Raw genomic sequence first — 22461 nt, 5'->3', positions numbered from 1 at the left:
GGCAGTACCGGGCGAGGTTAAAGATTAATGACTTTGTTAGTTTACATGGTAAACTATACTGCGTGATAATAGAAAATGATGGTCGGGTATGATCAAATCAAATTTATGAAGACGACTATTTGACAAATATATATTTTTTTCATGGAAGTCGTCCCAACCAAGACATGAAGTCATCTTCTTCTATAATATAAATTTCACCTGTCTGTTTAAATGTATGTATGTATGTATGTATGCCTAAAATTTTCGACAGAGGCGACAGATTTTCACAAGATTGGTATTATTTTAGAGCATGACCCTCCGGACGACAAATATCGAAAAAATTGGCCAAAAACATTAGTTCTTTCACCCTCAACTAGGCACTTTTCTACAGGGCGAGGTCGCTGTTTTCGCCGATATTTTCGATTGTTCAGCCTTAATTTAAACCTACGTCACTTATAGTTTGGCGATGGGCGCAACAGCTAACACGTCATATTTTTTTTTGTTTTTCACTTTCTTTTCCTCCTTCGCGTAACGGGTTCGAGTCTGCCTGCCTACTACCACTTTTTTTTTTATTGTTCAACACACAGCTCTAAACACCCAGGCAACACCGGGCACCCAGGCTAGTTTGATATAAGTGGCTAAAAATAATAACAAGTCATTAACGAAAAATAGAAGATGCACATTGATTTTATTCTTAAAAAAGACTAAGTTTAGGAGGAAAACAATCAGTCAGACAAGAACTCTACAAACCCGCAGTTCTTGGAAAAAAGTTCTTGCAATAGGAAGATGTATTAAAACAATGTATAAAAACAGCGCCATTGTAGATAGACCAAAGGAACGAAGAAACAACAGATTACATTAGACATTAAAACGTTGCATGAGATAAGATTAGTAAATTCAAAATAACTCAGAAACAAAAGAATAAAAAATAAATGTATTCCACCACACATAATATAATCATCAATATGTCAGCTCCCTAATGTAAGCGAAAAAAAAATGTGTCCCTTTCGATATTATCAATGACACCAATGTTATTAACACATGCAATAGCTGGCATACCTTACAAATAAAAAAAAAACGAATTCAATATGAATTATGTATATAAAATAATTATCGAAGTTATTAACACGTTTTTGATCAAATTACATTTGCATATTTCAAAAGATGACACTTGAATAATTCAATTTGACATTTTAAATTGAACTAGCCTGGATACCCGGCGTTTCCCAGGTGTTTGGAGGTGTGTGTTAAGCAAAAAAAAAAAAAAAAAAAAGTGGTTTTAAAAAATCCGTCGCCTCTGTCAAAAATTTTAGGCAGACATATAAACACACATACATACATGATGATTGCAACGTCTTGTCAGACGAGTGCCACTCCCTCAGACATTTAAAATCCATGAGCCCAAATGCCTGAGGGAGTATCTATACAAAGATGATGTTACAGAGTCTTAGCTTTGTACGACAGCTAAGTCTCTCTCTCGGTTCAAAATGTTGAGATCCAGCAACAAGCAAGAGCAAGGTAGCCAGCAACAAATTTAACTGCAGACCAGCTTAATGCGGGTACTGGTCTTCCGCTTTATGTTTTTTTTACGTCAGAGATTTCCTTCTCCTAGAAAGGTTGCCTTCACCACGGCTTACGGGAGCCCTCTCCACCCCATACATACATACATACATACATACATACATACATACACACACATACATACATACTTACATTTAAACAGACAAGTGAGATTTATATTATAGATGGTGATAAACACTATAATAATAGTACTTATGAGTGTGTGTGTGTGTGTGTGAGAGAGAGAGAGAGAGAGAGAGAGAGAGAGAGAGAGAGAGAGGCGCAAACATTAAACTTGGTGGGGGCCATCTTATAGTCCACAGGGAAGTAGTCCGCTGTAACGTGTGCCACAGAGGAGAGGTTCTCGGCAAGAAACTTAATTAAATGTTGTTGTTTTTTTCAAAATTAATATATTTTATTAATTAAATAGTGATGTGCAGGCAGAATAAAGATTTACGTCTATTCATTTTTTGACAGAATTAAATAATTTGACGATAATAATTTTAATGAGAAACCAAATCCAAACGCTTGTCATGAGTTGGATTCGCTATCTTCTAATGAAAACAAGATCATTTTGCTGTTAACCGGGACATGCGCAGTCCGTCATCATTAATTCTGCAAAAATAATCAACCAATGACTATTAATTAGGATTAAAAACGCGAATGACAGAATGCTAATTATCCTTTCATTGGTGATTCATAAAAAGAAAAGAGTAGTTTTATTTGCGTTATTTTTTTATTTAACAATACACAATCGACGAATATTAAAAGTAACTAAAAATTAAAAAAAACTGAATTATAATCTATACATTATGTCAAAGTAAAAATAAGGACGAGAAGTCTTAGGCGTTGTTGGATGACATTATAATAGGAATACAGTTTGCCCGAATGATAGCTACGGAGATGAACTGGAATAATCAAACTGACTCTCAGGGCTCGTCGCTACAAGTGATTAATTATCATTCGTTTAATGGAGCACGAGGTATCCGGATTAAGGACCATTGACGTATCAATTGAGATATATCTGAAAATTAAACGGTCAGTTAGAGATTGGTTGTTGTGTAGTAAAACCACGTAGTCACCTCCAGCTTCATAAAATCGCCGAACTCAACGTTAATTCCGTGGTCTTCTTGTCTGTTTTCTCTTCTGGACATGTCATCGTCTCTTGTATTAACGGCTGCCGAGAGGGTGCACACGGACTCACAAGTATATATATATATATATATATATATATATATATATATATATATATATATATATAAAGAGATAGATAGATAGTCATCCACATACATTACTGTTTTGCTGTTTCACAGCTCATCAATGCGGCTAAACAATATATATGGACTCTCTCGTCGATTTCGATGTATGAGGTTCCGCCACAACAACTAAGTTGCGTAGATGATTTGTTTATAATGGTGAAGGTTTTGTGTAGAACCAATCACACTTTTTGGTATTACTGCTAACCTTCGTCGGTGCAGATGAATGCGACAAGTATGCCGCAGCTTTTTTCTCCTAGATGCATGTCTTAACGAAGACTGGAGGTGCATCTCTCCCAGTGAATTAATGCACCCCCAGATAATCTGCCGAGAACCGTTGTGTCAACATGATTGTGCCATACATATCTATCTATCTATCTATCTATCTATCTCTCGCTATATATATATACACACACACCCACACAAAGCAAAACAAGTAAAGATTACAAACTCCGACACATTCTGCAAATATCACTTGCACTCTTTGCGTGTATCTGTGGGTGGCACCGTCGACCCTCACCACGCTATGGTCCACATCATAGTAATCGTCTGCCGAGCTCTCGTTGTCGCCATTTGATCAATTCATTTCCCCTACGAGCTACGATCTGCATACTACTGTGTCCAATTCGCAATTGTCCTCAACCGTCCCAAACCCAAGACTGTCCGCAAACTGTTCTTAACTTTCGTAAACTGTCACAAAACTCATCGCCACACATAGAACTAACTCTAAAATATATATTTTGTTCTCGTTTAACACCAGACCTCGATTAACTATTCTATTTCAGCTGTCTTTTGTGTGCGTTGGTCAACAACTTCGTACGCCTTTGTTCTACTGATAAACACATTTCCTCTTTTTTTTTTTTGGTTATATTTGATCTTCCTTATTTTACTTCTTAACAATGCTTAGGTCCATATCTACATTTATTGTCGTGGCTGTGTTTGTTAGTTGGTTGATCAATTCATTCCCTCGTCCGCTCTGAACTACGATCGGCTTTCTACTATGTCCAGTTCGCCAGTCTGCTCATTTATGAAATTGACGCAAACCCGACAAATAAAATAAATTCTATTTCAAACTTAAAAACTGCAAAAATCCTACTCTTTCACTGTAAAAGTCTCAGTATGTTGGAAGATTCTCTACTCAAATAGCTTATAAAGGTTGATATGCCGTAAAACAAAAACAACCAACCAACAATCAAATAGCTTATATTTCCAGATCAATAATCTCTGGAATCGCCACCCTGCTTCCTATTTTTCCTTACCGTATAAATTTATTTATAAGTAAAAATTTCAATATTATGCGGACAAGCTTCTTTTTCACAACCCTATATGTTGACTCGTCCATGAATCTAGCCCCTATCACAACAGCTTCTTACCCTTTAGTAGGAATCTATACTTTGTTCGTGGTGAACAAAAGTTAAATAATTTTAAAAATCTGAAAAAAAAAATGTATTTCAAACTTCAGCATGACAGATCGTCTGCTGGACAAAGGGGTCTTGTAGATAAGTTTCACCTAACATGTGTTCATCCAGGCAGCGCCTTTGCTGCTGACTGCTTTATTATAGGGCGAGGAGGGAACAAAATGAACGGTTGACTGACGGAGCTTCTTATTAAGATGCCTGGACGCTTCTAAAGGCAAATAAGATTTTAATTTTGTTTTTGTCGTTTTTATTTTTCATTCAAATTTCTTTTATTCAAGACTTTATTAAATAAGAATTATTTTCGCGCGATTCAAAAAGATTTCAATTTGAATAAACCTCTCCCCCGAGACAGTTAAACTCATTAGCTAGGAACAGTTCATATATCTGACATTTACATCTATAATATAAATCTCACCTGTCTGTTTAAATGTATGTATGTATGTATGTATGTATGTACGTGGTCAAGGTCTGGTGTGGACGTATGTTAAAAGCACACAGATGTCTTAGTGTCATACTGTGCTTCTCTCAGACAAATCAACCCCACGTGCACGTCGTGACCACTGCCACGCAGACGGGGCTCTGATGAACGGCGAATGTCCTGTGCCTTGTGGGGCAAAGTTCTTTTAACCAAAGGCTAAGGGTGATGTAACCCTGTCAGAAACCTCCAAAGGAGCTTAGGCCCTGTAAGCTGCGGCATACATGACCCGCCGGCGTGTGGAATATGCTCTGGTGCCCAGCAACCTAAGTCCCAGTCATGGATCAAATAGCATAATGGGTAGAGAGGGCTCCGTAAGCCGTGGTAAAGGCAACCTCTCTAGGAGAAGGAAAACCCTGATATAAAACCTGCAGCAATTGCTGCATCCAATGATGTTGACTTGCTCTTCTTTTTGGTTCAATGTGGCAGTTGTTCATAGAGTGGGATTGTCTCAGTGCAAAGTCTTTCCTCACTATAAAAAGCTTCAAGCACAGGCATTACTTGATATGTAATGGAATACACATTTTACCATCAGTGTGTATCTCGATAACAAAAAGGCTGACTGTAGCCTAAAACGGCAAACAGACACTCAATGAGGACTGATGCAGATATGGGCGTCAATAGAAATAAAGGTTCTGGAACATCCAAGGTCTGGATCGGCAGGTGTTCAGGGCACCACAGCCTGAACCCGGTCATCAGCAGATGTGCAGGACTGTAGAAGGTTCAAAGAAGTGACCGTCCGGCACGTGCTGCTGATGGTGCTCATGTCTGCCTCATTTGAACCAGAAATGCATTAAGTAATGGCAATACGTGAGAACGAGTTTGCTGCCATCATGTATGTATGTATGTATGTATGTATGTATGCATGTATGTATGTATGTATGTATGTATGCCTAAAACTTTCGACAGAGGCAGCGGATTTTAACGAGATCGGTATCGTATTGAAGCTCGACCTTTTGGGTGATAAATATCGAAAAATTGGCCAAAAACATTAATTCCTTCATCTTCAACGGGGCAGTTTTCTACTAGGAGGGGTCGCCTTTTTCGCAGATATTTTCGAAATTCATCCACTCTTTCCGATTGACTAGCCTTAATTTTGACATTTGTCACATCCGGTTTTGCGATGGACGCAACGGCAAACACATCACTTTTTTTAAGCTTTTTTTTCACGTTCTTTTTCTCCTTCGCGGTACGGGTTCGAGCCTGCCTTCCTACTACCACTTTTTTTTTTTTTGCTCAGCACACACCTCCAAACACCCGGGCAACCAGGCTAGTATCAAATAAATGAGAAGATATAATCACATTGAGACACCGTTATTCCTTAGATCGACGGTTAAGCAAACTTGAGCTGGCCAGTACCAGATTGGTGACCTCGAGGGGGAAAACAGGCGCTGTACATAGGAGAACGGCAAGACCTTCCTATCAAAAATAAATAAATAATAAATAAATTACAACACTGTAAATGCCTTTAATATGTCATCTATACTATTAATAACATTCTAAATGTTTATTTATTTATGTGTGTATGTGTGTGTGTATATACCAATAAAACTTTCGAACAGATGCACCAAATTGAACAATGATTTTTTCCCTGAAAGGTGTGAGTCCCTAGATTGTCCTTATCTATATATGGTTCGTAATGAACAAAGCAGAATCACACAAAAAGCTCTAAATAAGAGTTTTTGGGCCGTCGTGCCATTGTCGAAAATGTTACCTGCCCATGTCAACGGAATTTAGCACTGTCTGTATACAGTTGCGGTAACATCTTCCGGCATACGGGCAGCAACTGTGGCGCAATGGATAACGCGTCTGACTACGGATCAGAAGATTCCAGGTTCGAATCCTGGCAAGTTCCTAATAATTATAACCACCATTTTATCCAATGTTTACTCATTATTCTTACCCTTAGTTAGGGTATTTTTGTTTTCTCAGTGATTTTGTTTTATGCATACGGGAATTTCCCATACTCCGAGTTCACAAGGTAAGCGTTGATGGTAAGACGATGTTGAGTGTACTTGATTGGCGTTGGGTGTGCCGACTCAAGCAGCCGCTAGTTTAAAATAACCTACCAATGCAGATATGTATTAACAGAATAAAACAGAATTACTACGATAGTGTCCCATTGATTAATGTACACTCATTCACCCTTATTCTCGAGTGGCCTCCAGGCTTTGATAAGTGGTGACTACTTTGTAAAAAAAAAGAACAGCCGCTCGACCCCCTCTTCTCGCAGCGGAAAATCTGTAATCCGTCATGTGGCGAAGCTCTCAGGAGAGAGTATGCTATCGTTTAATAGATGTTAATTTTGGTTTGATTTTTTTTTTTTTTGCTTTACGAGGTATTTATACCTTTATCTTGGCATATCCATAGCAACTTTTTTGCCGATTAGTAGATCTGAAAGTGCGTGATTTATATACATACTTGAAGGCTGCTCGACGTTGGCTGGTCGTAAAATACGCATGAATATTCTATTTTAATTAATGCAGAATTCTTATTTATTATAAACAGAAATACTGTAGGTATTAAACGTAACGTTGAATTCCTTTTAAAAAATAGAGTAAAAAATAAGGGAAAGGAGCTGAGGCATGTACATGCGATTTTTTTCTAAACAGTACACTTCTTGTAAGTAAGTAAGTAATATATATATATATATATATATATATATATATATATATATATATATATACTCGAGCTGAGATCGAAACCAAAAGCTAAAGAGAGTGAGTCAAGTACGATAACAATTAGGCCAGCTTGATACGATCTTTAAAAGGTGTTTTCAAACCTACTTATTTTTAACATAAATAATCTGTCGTACGAACGATTCACGCTTGCGTATCCGTGAAACAGTTGACAAACAGATAAAACTCCGATGACCCCACGTACCAATTTTCAATTTTGACCCCTTTAGCTACCCCCGTTTCGAAAAAAAAAAAACGATTTAAAACTTTTTCACAGGTCTGAATATCCTATATATCAAGTCTGTAGATAAAAATTTCTTTGAGTATATAGGTTAGGAATTGTTCTCACACACATGCTCACGTTTATAAATATATAGATATATGTATGAAACAAATTCGATCTGGTATTCGATCTGATTTATTTTATGTAATGTACATTTTGTTGCAGTTTAAAAACATTATCTTTCATCTAGCAATTAATGATATAGATATAAAATTTTCAATGATTTTTTTAAAACTGCAACAGAATGTACATTACATAAAGTAAATCCAAGGTAATTTTTTTATTCAATTTAGATTAAATTTTTATACCTTACTTTGTAAAATTTATAAAAGTGCACTTTGAAGATAAATAAATTTCAAATTGAATCTTGTACCTTTATTTTTAAAGCCTATAGTAAAATTTTTTTTAACAATTTTCATGCCTTGGATGAAATGCTTTTCTAACTTGTATATATATATATATATATATATATTATAAAATATATCTATAGTACTAGTGTCGATCTCTCTTAAAGAACTTTGTCTTTTTTGTTTGTTTTTTTTTGTTTTGTTGCAAAGGAGTCACCACTTATTAAGGCCCGGAGGCTACTCGAGGATAAGGGTTAATGAAAGTACACATTCTATTAAACATGGAAGGAAGAGGTAGATCTGATATAAATGTACGAAAGCTATCGCAGTCAGCTATAGAGTATCGATATACTATACGATGGAGAGGCCTGTCAAAGGGCTTATCACATTTTGTTCATAACGAAAACATTCAGCACTATGGCCTGCAAAAATATCTGAATATCTTCGTCGACATTCCCCAATAAGGGCGTATCAGGCGATTAGGAATAAAGTAACTCCTTCTTAAGGTTGAAGGCAAAGCCATGGATGGCGGGTCTATTAAAACTGTACAGATCTAGAAATATACCTTAATCAACAGGCAACAAAGCATCTCAACAATGACCTAGACTCTGTTGGCTTTAATACTGGGAAAAAGTTATTCCAATCTTTAACATGGCAGACTAACAAAAACATTTTAACATCTAGATTGGCAGACCGACGAAAACGCTATTTAAAATGTAAACAGAAGAAATCGATAAAAATGCTACTTAAGACAGACCGTTGAAAACGCTATTTAATAAATTAATCAGAAAAGACTAATGAAAACCTTATTTCAAACCAAAGTGTGGCAGAGTGACACAGCGATGTAAAATACCATTTCAACTCTAAGTGAAACAGAGCGTATGGCAAGGACAGCAGCAGCAGTAGCAGCAACAGCCAATGTATGCAAAGGACCGAGCTGTGTGCAAAATAACGTCACAAGTGGAAGAAGAAAAGAAAAAGACGATAAAAAAGAAAAACGTGATCCAGAGAAAGGAGAGAAATAGACGTGTTACACACATCAGTGATACACACATATCCTAAACATGGTCGGACAAAGACAGAGTACTATCAGTTCGACACGGCAGAGGCTTGTTAAGCATATTGGAGTACGAAGCGACTTTTGAACAAGAGACAATGCGATATTCTGGAAAGCACCTGTAAATAAATGCCTGTTGTTTCACTAAAAAAAAGAGTGGATCGAATTCTTTCCTTGTCTTCGTTTCCCTAAAAGAGTGTTGGCATGTAACGACTAAGAGGAAGAGATCGGAAAATGATTTTTTAAAAGTGTTCCTTACAGACATGAAAATGCTATTTCAAACTTAAGCATGACAAATAATTCGACTTAAAGACGATGGACGTATCTAAGAATAAGATGCGGCTATCCCATTCGATCCTTTAAATGATAGAAATGTTAGCGTGACAGACTAACGAAAATATTTTAACTTTTAACGTGACAGACCAAAGGAAATGATATTTTAAACTGAACCATGGCACTTAGTCTTTTATAAAGCTTAGTCATATCTGTTTTACTACTGACTTATAGCTGATCAAAACCAAGAGCCACTCGAGGATGAAGGAGACTAAAAGCTAAAAGATGACAACTTTTGAAGCACGGGCGTTGATCAATGGTAAGAAATTAATACTTATATTTTTAACAATAATTTGTTCACATTGGACTTGAAGATGACCTAGTTGTAATTAGCAGAGAAGCAGTCCTGTAGCAATTGTACCCAGTTAAAGATATATGGTTATTTGAGCAACGCTATTCCAAACGTTTATGCGATAGCGTGACGGACGAAGTGACGGACGAAGTGACGGACGAAGTGACGGACGAAGAAGAAGCGCTTCTTTAGGTGCGTGCAAATCTATAAAAATGAAAACAAAGTTTCCAAATATTGAACAAAATCGATAAAATCAAACCGATTAATCGATATCCGTACTGATGAGGCTAATTAAATGCGTCAATGCAGAAGAAGTGCTTTTTGTTGTACTTTACACGTTTGGTGGTTCATTTTTTTGTTGCTTGTTTATTTTATTTTGCTTTGGTCATAGTGGAAGGCAGGACGGATCGATGTTAATAAAATTATCGATACTATTAAGAAATCCTAAACAATAAAACTCGCGAGCTGTAAAAAGTCAGCACGGCGCCGAAACCCCAAAGCCTGACAAACTCGACATATTTCGAAATCGACATTGACTACAAAAACACAATGTCATCAATGAGCTTTCCACGCCGGTGGCTTCGAATAAAATAAACCTCGATACTACTACTACTACTACTACTACTACTACTACTACTACTGCTGCTGCTTATAATAATAATAATAATAATAATAATAATAATAATAATAATAATAACTAGCGGGACCTGTGGGAATTCCACAGCGGAATTTTTCATATGTAATTAATTCTTGGATATGGTACTAATTATGTTAATAATTTTTCATCATTTGTAACTCACCATTTCGCACACCTTACTAAAATAATAACTTTGATATATTGTATAGGCTGATTATTTCATTACAAACACACTCATCAATTAACTCACATTTCATCGTTTTTCATTCTTGGATATGTTACTAATTTCGACAATATTTTTAAAAATATTTTTAAGCAACATTATCGCACAACCTTAATAAAATAATAACTTTGATATATTTGCTAGGCTGCTTATTTCATTTCAAACAAACAAATCAATTAACCTCCATTTCATCATTTTTCATAATTCTTGGATATGTTACTAATTTCGACAATCATTTTTCATAATTTATACCCACATTATCTACCCTCTCCTTAATAAAATAATAACTTTGATATATTGTTTGGGATTATTATTTCATTACAAACACACTAATGCATGAAATCACATTTCATCATTTTTCTTAATGCTTGGATATGTTACTTATTTCGACAATCATTTTTCATAATTTTAACCCATATTTTCGCGCCTCCCTCTTTACAAAATAATAACTTTGATTTATTGTCTAGGCTGATTATTTTATTTCAAACACACCAATAAATTAACTCACATTTCATTATTTTTTATAATTCTTGGATATGTTACTAATTTCGACAATCATTTTTCATAAGTTAAACACACCTTATAGCTCCCCGTTACTAAAATAATAACTTTGATATATTGTCTGGGTTGATTTTTTCGTTACAACATACTAATCAATTAACTCACATTTCATCATTTTTCATCATTCTTGGATATGTTACTAATTTCAACAAATATTTTTTATCATTTAAACCGACGCCATAACCCCTCCCCCCGTACTAAAATAATAACTTTGATATATTGTCTGGTCTGATTATTTCATTACAAATACATTATTGCATAAAATCATATATTATAATTTTCCATACTTCTGGGAGATGTTACTATTTTCGACAATCATTTTTCATAATTAAAACCATCCTTATCGCCCTCTCTTACTAACATAATAAATTTGATATATTGTCTTGACTGATTATTTTATTATAAACACACCAACCAATCAACTAACATTTCGTCATTTTTCATAATTCTTGGATATGTTACTAATTTCTAAAGTAATTTTTTATAATTTTAGCCCTCCTTATTGCCTTTCCCCTTACTTAAATAATAATATTGATGTATTGTCTTTTATTATAAACACACACATCAATTAACTCACATTTCATCATTTTCCTTTATTCTTTGATATCTTACTAATTTCAACAATATTTTTTATAATGTAAACCATCCTCATCGCCCTCTCTTACTAAAACATAACTTTGATATATTGTCTGGGCTGATTATTTCATAAAAAGCACAACTATTTATTAATTTACATTAACTAATTTTTCATAATCCTCGGATATGTTACTAATTTCGACAATCACTTTTTTTAAATATATTTTTGCTCAAATTAATAACCCCACACTACTAAAATAATACATTTGATATATTTTCTGGGCTGATTATTTCATTTCAAACACACTAATCAATTAACTCACATTTCGTCATTTTTCGTAATTCTTGGATATGTTACTAATTTCGACAATCATTTTTCATCATTTAAACCTACATCATCGCCCCTTACTAAAATAATAACTTTGATATATTGTCTGGTCTAATAATTTCATTGCAAACACACTAATTCATTAAATCACGTATTATCATTTTTCATAATTTTTGGATATGTTACTAATTTCGACAATAATTTCTCATAAGTTTAAGACACCTTATAGCCTTCTCCTTACTAAAATAATAACTTTGATATATTTGCTGCGATGTTTATTTCATTACAAACACATCAATCACATAACTCACATTTCATCATTTTTCGTAATTCTTGGATATGTTACTAATTTCGGCAATCATTTTTTATAATTAAAAATCCACGTTATGCCCCCCTCCTACTAATATAATAACTTTGATACATTGTCTGGGCTTATTATTTCATTACAAACACACCAATCAACTCACATTTCATCATTTTTCATAATTCTTAGATATGTTACTAACTTCGACAATAATTTTCATAACTTAAACCCACTATCTCGCTCCCCCTTACTTAAATAATAACTGTGATATATTGTCTGGCATGATTATTTAATTACAAACACATCAATCAATTCCGGGTATTCTCATAGTATATATGTTTCACCTATCTTATCCAATCCCGGGTGACGCCGCATATTCTGCTAGTATATATCTTTCACCTATCTAATTCGATCCTGGGCGACGCTGGATATTCTGCTACTATATGTTTTCCACTTTTCTCATTCAATACTGGGCGACGCTTTCTGCTAGTATATATTTGCACTTATCACATTCAATCCCGGGTCTGACTTCATGTCCGCCACCCCACTGTTAAAAAATATACATGAAATAAAGTAATGTTTTACTCGTAAACTGTTTCAGCCATTTCCGGGACTGGCTTTATATCCCCAACCCCACTGCTAAAAATATACATGGCATAATGTAATATCTAAATAGTAAACTGTTTCAACCATTTCCAGGACTACTTCATATCCCGCAGCTCACTGTTAAAAATATAATGAAATAAAGCAATGTTTAAATCGTAAACTCTTTCAGACATTTCCGGAACCAACTTCTTAACTCCCATCCTACTGTTAAAAATATACATTAAATAAAGTAATGTCCAAAACGTAAATGGTTGCAGCCATTTCCGGGACCGACTTCATATTCCCCACCCGACTGTTAAAAATATACATTAAATAAAGTAATGTTTAATGCTTAAACAGTTTCACCCATTTCCGGGACTGATTTCCTATCCCCTACCCCACTGTTAAAAATATACATGAAATAAAGTGTAAACGGTTTAAGTAATTTTCAGGACTGACTTTATATCCCCCACCCCACTGTTTAAAATATACTTGAAATAAAGTAATGGTTAAATCATAAACTGTTTCGGTAGCTTTTCGAAATTAATACATAAAAACATTAACACGGTTAGGGATTAGGCAACCATTGCTTCAAAATGAATTTATGTAGTATCAGTCTCAGCATTCCAGTGACTTAAATCCCCCCTTCTTTTGGTCTTGGTTAGTGGAGGAAAATCCTTCATTACTGATACAATTTTTATTTTTGTTATTGATCAGAGAGCTGGTTTCCCCAAAAATTTTTACCCGACCTCATGTCCAACTCCGTCTTTGTGGTGAGGCAAGTAAAAAATAAAAAATAAAAAATAATCAGAAGGGACATTTTCCAGGGCATCTTATAATTAATCAGAAGAGACATTTCCAGTGCATTTTATAATTAATCAGAAGGGGCATTTTCAGGGCATTTTGTAATTAAACCAGAAATTACTTTTCCCAGTTACTTTTGTAATATTACAACTTTGTTACATTAAATGTAGTACCTATTCACAATGCCTCCCTACGGGACAGATTTAGATACTAGGGTCGTTTGTTTAACGTGGAGAAAAAATTGTCTTAGTCGGAAAGGATTTCTCCTCCACTAAGAGAGAAGAAAGTGAAATGTAGCATCTGAAGAACAGTTACTACACTTTGATCTTAGCCAAGAGGCCAAGAAAGACAAATTATTTTTATTAGCTTTGCCTCAACAGCGACACCAATTTTTTTTTTTTTTTTTTTTTTTTTTTTTTTTTAGGAATTGGAATATTCCACTTTGTTTTAAGGGATGACACGTTTTATTTGGAATATTCCATTTTCCTTTTTTTAGGGATGCACACCATGATAACGGGCGGAGCGATAAGCGTAATAATATAATGATTATCATTATTATCGGTATTATTATTATTATCATTATAATTATTATAATAAAGGGAAGGCTATGCGACAGATGGTAACTCTAAAAACAGTTGAAATCTTAAGGAAAACCCTCAAATGTGGAATATAATCTACACGAGTGACAAACGCTTATCAGTCATATAGAAAATTCAGCAGAAGAAGAAAAAATGCAGCCAAGAAAACTGAAACAGAAATATTGTTAAATAGTAAGCTGACTACGCCCTCCCCACCAAAATAAAAACAAACAAAAAACAAACAATTTGTAGTGCCGACATCAGCTAGCATCACACCAAACAGTCCAAGGGTAAAGGACACTGAGGAATGAAAGCACTAACCAGACCTCCATTGGATAGATGCCAAATAGACTGGGACCTTGGGGAGGCTAATTTTCACCCAAATCACAGTAAAGACCCATGGTCGTTATTAATGAAAAGTCAATGGAAAACGATTGTTGCGATAATGCAAATTCTTTCTTTTTTTTTACACAGTGAACACCACTTATCAAGGCCCGGAAGCCACTCAGGGATAAGGGTTATTGCAAGTACATTACGTTAGTGTGGAGATTTGATGAAGTGTTTACTTAAGGGGGCGGTTCATTAGGAATTTGTTAACGTTGGACTTGAACACATCCAAGTTGTAGTCCGGTGGGAAGCAGGCAGACGGAACAGAGTTCCACAGGCGTGCAGTTCTAAGAAAGAAGCTTTGTTCATGGAATCCACGTTTTGATTTAGGCACAGATAAAGAGTGGGGGAAATTTTTCACAGTGGATTCAGCTAGACGGGTGTTTTTCGTGAAAGATTGACGAGGGGGGACCAGAGATTGGAGTTCAGACGAGCACCTGCCATGGAAATAACGATAAAACAAGGACAGGCTCGCAACGTCTCTTCTGTGGGAGAGAGGGTAGAGAAAAGGGCATCCCCACTAAGCCACGAAGTCTATTTTGTACTCTGTCAAAGCAGGATATGCTGTTTTTAGCAGCTCCTTCCCAGATATGGCAACAGTATTCCATCCTTGGACGTACTTGGCTTTTATATAGATAGAGAATTGCATCAGTAGTGAGATATCTTCTGGAGCGGTAGAAGAATCCCACCATCTTTCCAGCGACCTTGGCAACAGACTTGATGTACGTGTTCCATTTCAGATCAGGAGTAAAGGTCAAACCCAGAAACTTGTCAAAACACGGGACCTCACCCAGACGAGAGCCATCCATCCCAATTGATGCCAGATGGGGATCAGAGCGTTGATGATGTAAGGATAGGAGTTTGGTTTTGGATGCATTAAAGGTAACCAGCCACGTCTTCCCCCACTGAACCACGCGCTCGAGATCAGAGGAGAGAGAATCTGAGAGAGAATTCGTTTGCATTTTGCTTTGAGTTCAGATATTAAATCCGCTGCTCTTTCTAATTCTTCTAAAGTCGGTTGTCTCTATCGCTCTTACTACTTGCTCATACCTGAGGCTTTTCTTTATCTCGACAAATCCACTATCAGACCATGTATGCAGTATTGTTCTCATATTTGGGCTACTTAATCTCTGTCCTATTTGGTAGTTCTTGTAAGGTGCAGGTATCTGTAATGTAATTTGATTACCCCCCTTTCTTTTTCTCTGCGACGACTCCCTCACCGGCATAATGCTGCTAGTCTCAGTCTTTTCTATAAATACTATTATGGCATGTGTTCTTAGGAATTGTCTGGTCTATTCCTTGCTTCTTGATACTTCAGCTCGTATGACTCATTAGTTTAATGGTCTCCATCAATTCGCTGTTTTGCTACCTCATTATAACACAGCTTCCTATTCCAGTAGCTTCTTTTAAGAACTACAAACTCGTGGCGTTCTCCCCCTGCTGACTGTTTTTCTCATACTTAAAATCTCGTGCTTTTCAAAAACCAATATGCTTTTCCTGTACTTGTGGTAATCATCTTTAGCTTTTGCTAATTTCAACATAAAGTGGCTTTACGGCTTTATCGGAGTGATTTCCACAAACTATATTTATACACTACTTAAACATTAAAGATTAACGTTAGGGGTTGTGTTCTTTGAGAGAAGCGTTGATTGAGCTTGAATAAAATAAATACGTATTTCTTTTTTTTTTTTTTTGCCATGTTGCTGTTGGAGCATAGAATCAGTAGAAGTCCGTTTGTTGTTTTTACGGTAGTCTTTTCAAATGTCGGAACGGTGCGTTGGTCACGCAGAATTCATTCGTTCCGTCATTTGAAAAGACTACCGTAAAACAACAAACGAACTTCTACTGATTATATGCTCCAACAGCAACATGGCAAAAAAAAAAAAAAAAAAAGAGACATATTGAGACTGAAGTGTAGCTTCGAAATATATTTATAAATTCCAATATAAATTTCAAACAAAATAAATATCTGTTTATTTTGTAATAATGCGTTGTTTTGGCTTCAAACGTATCTAATACGTATTTATTTATTAAAGATTAAGTTTTAAAAGTAGTAGAAAATACGATAAAAAATATTACTAAATCAAACGAAGTCAATTTAATCAGCTACGTTTTTTTTTTATTCGTAACAAAGAAACCATAAGACAATTTTGCCAATTTTTGTTGACAATCATGAACTACTGACTGTTTTCCTTCCACATATAACCCTAGTCTTTTCAAGACTAAACTCAATGGGCATCTCCTTGTAACATAGCGCGGATGTAAATGCATGCGAAGTGATGTCCCTGCTGGGGAAAAGGACTATAAAAAGAGTAAGCGAGAGATCACGAAGGAGACGAGATAACGTTTGAGATATCAGGAGAGAGGAGATAACGTTCGAAATCTCGTGAGAGACGTAGATAACGTTCGAGATTACGTGCGAAGCGTAAAGGACGCTCGAGAGGACGAGCATGTGAAGGAACGTGACAACAGTAAATAGAGAATGAGGAAATAAACGTTGTACAAAATAAAAAAAGCGAGTTGGAGTTATTTCCTATTATTTGTCTTAAGCTCCTTTGCGACCGAAACTGGATACAGCATGTGAAGGAACGTGGCAACAGTAAATAGAGAATGAGGAAATAAACGTTGTACAAAATAAAAAAAGCGAGTTGGAGTTATTTCCTATTATTTGTCTTAAGCTCCTTTGCGACCGAAACTGGATACAACATGTGTTGTTTCCTTTGCATTTGCGTTAATTATCTTTTGTTATTTTTGTCTCTTTACCTTATGCCTTTTCTAAAGCGAATTAAAAATATAAATAAAATAAATAAATAAACAGATTCTCATGGACACTCATCCTCAAGTATGTTTATAGACTTGATAAACGGTGGCCTATAAGTAAAATTACAAAAGACTAAATGGATATCCGTATGAAATAGAAAACAAATTAGTTTCTTCATATTTAAAAAAAAAATATTTTCAATTCTCCTCAATTTAGACAAATGCGATAGTCTCCGACCCAATGACATAGCATTCTGTACGTTTCAATCCGGAAATTCAATTCATATAGGCAGAGACACGCAGAGAATTTTTTTCATGACAGATGCTGAAGAGAAAAAATCGACAAAAATATAGTAATAGTAGAGCTCAAGCCTGTAATACATTCACCCGAAAAAAACATTTTTCGAACAGAAGTAAAAGGGGCAGCACCCTCTCTGTACGTTCCTACATATAGGACTCCACTATTTCCGGCCCTATTCTCAATCTCAACACCGTAATTCATTTTGCCGAAGCCAGAACAACCGACAAATAAAGCTTACTTTTTTCTGACCTTCGGGCAAAGATAAAAAATCGCTTTCTCTAAACACCAACTACGGGTGAAGATCAGATGTGATAGAAGAAGGCTGCATCGCGCGGCATTTGACAGAAGATGAATACATGTAGCAAGTCTGTGTGTACGAAAAGGAGCCAAATTTGAATACGTGTTCCCCGCCTAGGTGCGGAACGCGCAGTTCCGTCAAGTGTAACTTTATCTTTAGCCTCTTAGCTGACCGAGTGAGTGCTCCATCCCTCCCCGATTAGGAAGCCTCCAAGATCCCCACCCCCTCCTAACTGCAATATTTTTTTTTCACGCCTCCCTCTAAATTTCACCCATCTTGGAGAGAAAGATATCAATCACTAACCACCCCCTCCATCCCATACCCCCTTTCCCTTCCCCCCTCTCCACATTAAAAAACGATCTCATGCCTAATTTGCTCTCGTGGGCAAGCAAATAAATACCATAAAGCTTTTTTTTTTTTATTTTTGAGTTGAAACGTTAGGTGTTCTCTGTAAAAGTGAAAGTTTAAAACGCACACAAACAAATCTAAAGGTCTACTCTCGAATTGTTTTGACAATTCTCAGCAACAAACAAATCTCTTCAAGTGAACCGCCTGACACTAATGAAGCCGATAATCTATCCATTCGCCGTGGTCCTAACTCGTCATGTCAATTTTATTGTCTGCTTTAGGATTAAAATTATTACTTATTTTATATAGAGCGAAAGTTCGCACAGTCAAAACAATGCTCCTTTGCATAAGTGCACTATTGTCATCGCACAAAAATAACAAGATTATATCCTGTAAAGAAACGCTTAACGTTCAAACCATTGATGAACCACACACGACATTTACTCTAGCTTACTTAATGAACGAATTTTGAGAAACTATTCGATCAAAACAGAAAAGGGTGAACAAGAAAGATTCGAAGAACAGCAGATGAAAAACGTGAAAAACTCACTCTAAAACCCACCACTCCTCCCAAACATCACACACAACATCATCCTTTAAAGTTTTTTGTGTTTCTGACCTGTCGCTGCTCTTATCATTCTTATTCACCTTTCTTGCTGTACCTGCGTTTTTGTTAATAAATAATTGTCTTTGAAGAGTAACCTATGAAACGAAAGACAATGTTTTTCGTTAAGAATATATATATATATATATATATATATATATATATATATATATATATATATATATATATATATATATATACTAGTAAAAGTACCCGGCGTTGACTGGGTTCAAAAACAGCCTACAGAAAATTGACTCTGATTTATGAAAGTATGATAGGTTATGAAAAGGAAGGGTTTTAAAGAGATAGCTTCGAATTTGGGGGTATCAAAACCAAAGCAAAATATGATGAAAGTAAAAATAAAATAGATAAACCCCATAATTTATTATACCATACCTGTTCACACTGAAACACTTATCACAATATTCTGTGGATCTATATTAAAAAAGCTTGTTAAACTTTGTAACATATTTCCATTCTATGGAGGTCAGGCGCGAACGAACACCCCATAATTTTATTATACCATATTTCTTAAAACTGAAACATAATTATCAAAGTATACTTACGCAGATAGATATTAAAATATGTGTGTGTATATATATATATATATATATATATATATATATATATATATATATATATATATAGATATTAGTGATGGGACGATTCTAATATGTTTCCCGATTCCGATACAATTACCAATTTCGTACTAAATAACCAATTCCGTGCTAAATTCCCAATTCCATAATAAATTCCCGATTCCGATAAAATTATCAATTCTATGAATCTCAAAACATTTAACTATAGAATAGATATTTATTCCGATGGTCGTAACACCACCTGTTAAATGTGCAGATATTTTCTCATTTGTGAGGAGGGGGGATCTATAGATTTTAGTTTTACTGGTGGTTTAGAATCAATAAATATTATTATTACATTACTTCTAGCAGTAGAAGACTTTGTTTGAAACAAAATTTAAAAAAATAAATAAATAAAACAACGCATCAGAGGGGCTGTGTCTAACGAAATTTTAAATCGGAACCCCATGGCTAGAAGCCTAAACCTCTACCAATGGACCATCTTGCACGACTGCTTTGGGCACATCGCGATTTACGTAGATGTTATTTATTTGTTTTTAATTTTACGATACGTTTTTAAACACACACACACACATACACACACACACACACACACACACACACACACACACACACACATATATATATAAATATATCCTCATTTTGAAATGAGAATGTATAATTGTGTCAGATTCATCTTTACTTTTGTTTTTTGTTTTTTTTTTAATTACATCACAATGACGCAATTACAACGAGCAATTTAAAACTTGTTATATTACAAGTTACAGGCATCGGAAGAATTATGACGTAAAAATGAAATTTGTATTAAGAACGCCGCTAATATTAACATGACTGGTCGAGTAATTGGAATCGTTGTAGAAAATCTGAACAATCTATAATTGTCTAATAATTGGTAGTTGAAAGAAAGTGAAATTCATAACCATTTTTAAAATTATAATTTAATAGCAAAATTGTTCACACATTTCCATCAATAATTAAAAATAGCGGAGTTCGTGAAAATTTCACGCTGTCTTCTACATTAGTCTCTATGATGTATTGTTCCTTCCTTTTGCAATAATAAATGCCTCCTATTATTTGGAGTTTATGGACTACTGTTCTCATTTTAAGTGTTGAGAGGTGACGGTGGTCAAGTCATTAACGACATCGACTGACGATCTAGATGTCCCAAGTTAGAATCCAAGTTGTCCCACAAAAATCACTTTCACTAAGAATGTTGGCAATCTTCATATAGTCCCTCCCGTAAGTATCCGATGTCTTTCTAGAAATAATTCTGATTAGAAAAATATCGGGGAAACCAATGGCATCAATTGAATTTTAGGATTCGCATAACATTATGATGATCTTCAGTGTTATTTTCATAACGTTTCGGTCGACGTAATCTTCGAGCTTCTTCAGGTATCGGGAATCTTGCTGTCGATCTCGGGAATCCTTTTGCCAATCTCGGGAATTTGGTTTGTCGAATTCTGGAATCTGCTCGGAATTTCGGACGAAGCCTTTTATTTAATCCCCAGGAGTAGCATGGCCTTGTGGCATGATCGGTAACTGAGTAGAAGTCCTCAGTCATTGGATGGACAATTATACTGGACGGACAACCTTATTAAAAAAATGATACAATATGGTAAAACGTAGGAACATTAAATTGCCTAAATTGTGTATCATATAAAACTATGATATTTCATAATGATTACTTATCATTTATATATTTCTTTTTTTCTGTTTGTTTGTCCATCCGTCTGTCAGTCTGTTCCATTTTCTTGGAAAATAATGGGTGTATTTGAGTGAAATTGTAACAGAGCGCATTTAGCAACTGTATTCAAATCACTGAGCCGTGTGCGAAGTGACGTCAAGGCAAGGAAAAAAGAACAATATTATAAAAAAATACGTGTGTACAGACTGTGTGCACAGGACGATCAGGATTATTTCGTTATTTCAAGATGTGAGAAGAGTTATTCCTTGTCTTTGTCTCTTTTGCGACGGAGTCTACAGCGCGTTGGGTCCCTACATGCTATCGTGTGTGTAAACGTGTATAATGTTACAAAATTTCGTTGGACATTTGTTATAATAAGGTGCAGCGAACTAAGTAATGTGATATCCGTTCGATGCATAGTTAAGTATTATTAATGATTAACAAGGATGAGTATTGATGCAAAAATGAGCCCAAATTTAACCATATCCAACCATAAATTTGGCATGAAGCATAGATTCTAAGTCAACGGGTTTTAAATTTTGTTTATTTTTAACAGGTAAAAATATCTAGTTTTATTCTAAAGTTTCATTGCGTTTACGAAATGTAAAAAAAAAATATGTTACGTTCTATTATCTAGTGTATCCATCTGCGTCGAGTTATCTACAATGCGAAGCAAAACGTGCTTGCAGTTATGAGCTATGTTTTAATGAAAAGTTCAAGATACAGTGTAACCCGGATATAACAGACTTCTTATAAGTGATCACTACAACTAATATTATACCCGGGGTCCTGATATCCGGTTTACCCTGTACATTAACACAGGCTCTAATTTGGGACCAGAGAACATTTCTATTATATCCGTTTTCCTCATATTCGGGTCTCTTATACATGGGTTACACTGTAATTAATTATTTAAGACTTCTACCCTGTTATTACTGGCTGAATGAGAACAATCTACCTCATGGATGGAAAAATATTTCAGTTGAAAATTCCGTACAGATTCCCGCGTTCGACATAAAGAAGCCTGAATTCCTTTACTCCTGACCTGAAATGCGACACGTGTATCAAACGCATTGCCAAGGTCGCTGGAAAAATGGTGGGATTCTTCTACCGCTCCAGTAGGTATCTCACTCCTGATGCAATTCTCTACCTATATAAAAGCCAGGAACGGCCAATGATAGAGTACTGTTGCCACATCTGGGC

The 22461-nt window shown here is 35.4% G+C and overlaps 1 protein-coding gene, 1 non-coding gene and 1 pseudogene across 4 annotated transcripts in view; 1 reads left to right on the top strand and 2 right to left on the bottom strand.

Annotated features, from left to right (window-relative positions):
- The window catches only part of LOC145258216 (uncharacterized), a 164043-nt gene that overhangs the window by 86831 nt on the left and 54751 nt on the right, over positions 1 to 22461 (bottom strand). The window lies entirely within an intron of this gene.
- On the top strand, positions 6471 to 6544 carry Trnar-acg (transfer RNA arginine (anticodon ACG)). The gene has a single exon. It is a non-coding gene; the product is annotated as a tRNA-Arg (tRNA).
- On the bottom strand, positions 13907 to 14048 carry LOC145258522 (U2 spliceosomal RNA; annotated as a pseudogene).

The sequence above is a fragment of the Euprymna scolopes genome, chromosome 33, assembly GCF_053919585.1.
Source record: "Euprymna scolopes isolate OS-2025 chromosome 33, ASM5391958v1, whole genome shotgun sequence".
Taxonomy (NCBI): Eukaryota; Metazoa; Mollusca; class Cephalopoda; order Sepiida; family Sepiolidae; genus Euprymna; species Euprymna scolopes.
Note: the sequence above shows the minus strand (reverse complement) of the source record. Positions and strands in the feature narration are given on the sequence as shown.